Source organism: Myotis davidii, unplaced genomic scaffold (genome assembly GCF_000327345.1).
Source record: "Myotis davidii unplaced genomic scaffold, ASM32734v1 scaffold570, whole genome shotgun sequence".
Classification (NCBI taxonomy): domain Eukaryota; kingdom Metazoa; phylum Chordata; class Mammalia; order Chiroptera; family Vespertilionidae; genus Myotis; species Myotis davidii.
In genome coordinates, this window is record NW_006283631.1 from 244,015 (window position 1) to 249,463 (window position 5,449).

Below are 5,449 nucleotides of genomic sequence, written 5' to 3' on the forward strand. Positions count from 1 at the left end.
ACAGATTAGAATTCTTGGCTGACTCAGCCATTTGTACATTGTCCTAATGTCCACCCCAAAACTGCCATCTCAGCCCCTAAATCTACTTGATCTTACAGATCCTATGCCTGGAACTTAGCGTCTATGCTGTAAGTCACAATTCCTGGTGGAGAGAAACAGATAGGTCTGGCTTAAGCTAGACATTTGTCTCATCCTATAAACTAAGGCCAGAGGATTGAGTTTACGTGAAACACACGGCTGCACACTGAAGGGTTATGGAAAGGGCAGAGTTTTAAAGAAACAGGCGTGAGAACAAGAATGGAATTTCTAACACAAAATTTTAAAGCGTTATAGATTTCATATTGTTATTGTTTTATTAAAAGCTCATTAGGATAAACTTGTTATACTTTATTTTTTTATTTAACTTTAAATTTAAGTATCAAAATCTAGGTAATGCTTCAAAACTGTTTGCATTGATAACTATAGTTACATAATATAGTGAGAAAAGTAATTAAGAGTTGAATTCTGAAAACCTAGAGACCAAGCCCACCACCACTTACTAGTCACAAGGTCCTGGGAAAGTCATATAATTTCTCTCACCTTCACACTTCTTATTTGTAAAATCTAAGTAAAAATAAGTCTACGTTAAGTGGTTAATGTAGATCCAAAAAATTCATGTATAGGAAAAGGCCTCAGAGATTAAGTGCTATATATGCTAAATAGGACACCATATTACTTTGTTATAATCCCCATAACAGCTTATACATAGTCTGCAATTGTTAAGTGTTTGGATGTCACCTGTTCATTGCCCAAGGCCCATTTGTATTATAACTTTCTTTTTCTGCTGCTGTCATAGACTGAGTTAGCTCAGTTTCTTTTAGCTGCATGGAACATAAAATGACTCTTGTTTAAATAAGCCTAGGAAGAACTGAATTAAATAACACAATCCAAGTCCTGTCCAAGTATCAGAATGAGCAGGATCCAAGCTACTCACTAGAGACTTCGGCATATTCACTTCATTAAAGAGCAATGTCACATGACCAAAATCACATTTCTTCCGTGGGTTACTCAGTTCAAATAGTTTCACATTTCTGCCACGGCAAATATTGGGTAAAATGTCTAACTTTGAATCTGTCAGCATCACATAGTGGAAATACAGTTCCTGAGACTGATATATTGGTGACAGGTTCAAGAGGGCAAAATCAATGAGACAGAGCATTATCTCAAGAAGTATCCTATATAATAAAAGCCTAATATGCAAATTGTCCCCTCAGGCAGTCGTTCGACCAGGAGTTCAACTGCGCGTAATGACATGTGCTGACCACCGGGGGGGCGGTGCAGAACATGGTGGGCATTGGCAATGCAGCACTGGCAGTGGGCGGGAGTGAAGGCGCTGCTGGCCCTGATGGACCCCAACGAGAGCGAGATCATGGCGAGATGGTGGAGCAGGTGAGCAGGTGGTGCCAGGTCAAGGCAGGTGCTAGTGGGGACCTGATCACCCCACTGATCACCCTGCAGACGGTGACCAGCTGTGGTGTCAGGAGGTGGAGCTGCCACTCAGCTCCCAGGTGCTGTGGGAGCCAGGTGGGGGGCCCAGCCCCAACTGATCACCCTGCAGGTGGGATGATGGAACAGGTGAGGGGGTGACACCAGGCCAAGGCAGGGTGCCAGGTGGGGCTGCAGGGCTGTGAGGTTAGGCACACGAGCTGGGGTCTGATCTCTGCAGGTCACCCAGAAGACCCCACCTGTGCACAAATGAATTTGTGCAACAGGCCTCTAGTCTACTATAATTGAGCAACAATTATTTTGATCATCCAATTTTGGTTTTATACTCCTAGCCAATATCTTTTTTTTTTTCTATATTGAATTTCAATCATCCTACAGAATTTGCCCATATCCTTTTTCCCTGATTCCATGGGTTTACTCATCTCTGTATCTTTCTGTACATGGCTTAATTATATTTGTATATTTATTAGTTATATTTTTCTACCTCAGTATACATATGGTATCCCAATACAAGTTCAAGTAACAACTAGACCCTAAGAAATCAAATGCAAATTCAAATTATTGGATGGAAAAGATTCTAGTTTGACCCAGTCAGGGCCAAGTGTCTATTTAGATGTGCCTGGGAGATAAGTCACAATGCCAGCTGGCTATGTAGCAGTGATGCTGGAGGGGCCATAAAAAGGGGCGGGGCATTTAAGAGCTGTGGGTGATTAATTTTCCTTAAAGAAAAAGAACAAACTGGGCAGGCACACAGAAGGTGAGGACGATAAGCTCTAACACCAGAGCAATATTTATAGGCATCTCCATCTGGATATCTGTGACCTCATTAAATTCAGTCTGTCCCAAAACTGAGCTCATTATCTTCATGAGGCCTCCAGCCTTTTGTATTTCCACTTAATACATCACTGTTCTCTTGGGCCCCCACACTTAAAATGTTATGGTATATTTTGACTTATTGTCTCTGTTATCCCAAACACCCTTTCCACTCAATTAACAAGTTAAGTCATTTTTTACTTTTTCACATATCTTTTCTTGTACCCTCCTCACCACAAAATATGGGTGGAATCGCTTCTTAATATAAGAAGTCTTTGCCAGATTTCTGGATCTCTCCTCTATTACATATCACATTCTGACACGTTATATTTTTAATGGTTTTCATCATGATTTCCCTTTATGTTCATTAAAGAAGAGAGAGAGAAAAAAGAAACAAACAAAAATAGAAACAAGAAAGAAAGGAAACAAAGAAGGAAGGGAGGAATGTGGGAGGGAAGAAAAAAAGGATGGAAGAAAGGAGGAAGTGTTTTAAAACCTTTTGAGGACACTTCTTTTTTAAAAAACATATTAATTTTTTACAGAGAAGAAAAGAGAGGGATAGAGAGTTAGAAACTCTCTTGATGAGAGAGAAACACCAAGCAACTGCCTGCTGCACACTCCCTACTGGTATGTGCCCACAACCAAGGTACATGCCCTTGACTGGAATCAAACCTGGGACCCTTGAATCCACAGGCCGACACTTTATTCACTGTGCCAAATGGTTAGGGCTTTGAGGACACTCCTTAAAGAGATTGTCTGAATCATTACTCTTCTCAAGACCAGCAAAATACACAGAGGTAAAAGCAAGAGTTCTTATAATATTAAGACAAAGTAGTTTTCAGTACAGTCTACAGATTATTTGAACCCTGCTTTGGGAATCCATAAGTATTCTATAAATACAATGTACAACAGAGAAACAAGGTTCTCTCATTGATTGCGCATAAAAAGAAAAATTTGCTCAAGGTGGGTTGATATATGCATTTTTACCTAAAACCCAATAAATTCCATTTCCTTCCTCAACTCCAGATCCTAGAGAATCCTCTTTTCTTCCGATAAATGCACTTAGAAGACAAGAAAACATGATAGAAACTTCATCAATGCCACAGCCTCCCATGAAGAAATAAAGCAAAAACAAAGCCAGGGTCTTGCTTGGATGAAAAGTTGCATTTTCCAAAGGAAAATGTCACTATAACTAAAATGTCAGTCATTAACTGTGACCCAATTTGGACCCTTTACTTTGCTCAGTTATATTAGCCACTTCTCTTTTTTCTCTGCTCAAACAGGTAAGGGTCAGATACACAAAAAAGAGATGGTGGTAGGCTGAGGTTCAGAAGTGTTTCCCATCCCACATCCAGAGGCAACATTTTCTTCCCACTTGTGGTAGGAGCTTAATAGATATCAACAGCTGAAAATTAATTTTGGAACCTAGATGATATCATTTGCAGGCTCTAATGGTAATCATCTCATATATCCTCTAATATACATGAATAAGTGAGAACATTTTCAAGCACCAATTCTTTTGACCCTTGACTATCTTCGCCTGGCATAACCTAGTCCCTGGTTTCCTCAGAAACTGAGCTTCCTCTCAGAAATACAATAGCTTGTATGGAACGACATTGCTTACAAAGGTGGTAGTAGAGGAAAGGGCTGGGGACTCTGGAAATTTACTCCTCTTACAGATAACTAAAAAATAATACACAGCATTATTTAAGAGCTTCACTAGCTCTTTAAAGGCCTTAATTCCCCTAGAAATGGGTGGTAACCTTCAATTTGTTCTATTTCCTCTTCTAAGTGTTGCGTAAATTATATGGACAAAGCGGACTACATGACTTTTTATATTTTTCCCCCCAAGAAAATAGCACTTACTTGGAAAATATCCCTGGAGACTTTTTGGACCATTCCTCTGTGAGGAGAAATTTGGGGCAGATCCTGTGCATGATGAGGGGATACATGTACAGTAGTAACGGAACCCTGTGAAGAATGGAATAGATAAGTCTCAATATATTCAATATTAAAGATATTCTGCCTGGAAACATTTGGGTTTGAAAAGGATCATACAATAACACCTTTTAGCACTCACTTTGTATAGGTAATATATGCTGATGGACTACATAAAATCCTACTGCAGACCTGTAAGAGAAGGGTGGTTGAAATATTTAGAAATATTCTCTTCAGATATCTGTAAGGTTAATTCTGTTTTGTGAATATTAATTCATTCTGTTACAGTTTAACTAAAATAACCATTTATGTATATTATTGGTGGTTCAAAGGACGACCAAAGCAATATCGTCCTCAGCAAATGTTTTGCTTCTCATACTCATGTGGCCGCAACGTTGGCATGAAGAAAACTTAATAGAGTTACTTTATTACATTTTAATCCTAGATATTATGGTCTGCCAAGAGCATTAAAGTGTTCCTGCAGAAATAAAGCCTCCCTACAAGCCTTGAAATTAAGTTTTTGTTGGAGTGCTTATAAGCTAAAAGTCATAAGGGATAATTAAATGTACACAAGACAGCAGGTCAGAAAGAAAACGCTGGCTGTCTACATGTAATCACTGACTAAGTTGTTTTGATCCAAACCTTTATTTTTGGCAAACCACCACCTCCACGACAATAAAATAACAATCACCCAACGAGGACGGAAATAGCTCCTAATGTCTGCCTAGGGAGGAAGCGGGCATGTGAAGGAAAAGTGAAAGGACATTTCACCACTGAGCAGAATAAACAGCCACAGAGTGAAGGTCTTCACCACCTTTGGAGGCAGCCTCCAGCCCGGCAGTGAACCTAGAAGATCGTATTTTCCCATTTATGGTCACACAAAGCATTCATTCAGGGAACACAGGCTTTTATAAGAGCATTTTGTGATAGGATTTTTATGGATGGCATTAGAAGAGGCGTTAGGAGAGTTATAGCAGTAGAATGTGTACAGACTCCTGAAATAGTAAGTAAAACAAACAAAAATGACAACCTGCCACCACAAAGCAAACAAACAAACAAAAAAAACCTTTTCTCACCATTCGTGGTTCAGAGACACTATAAGGAAGGAGCCAAAAAAATAAAGAAAAATATAAATAACAGTATTATGGTGATCCCACTGAAAAAAAAAAGAGTTGTGAAATATTTTTAGGATGTTTATTTTTCAACCAATTTC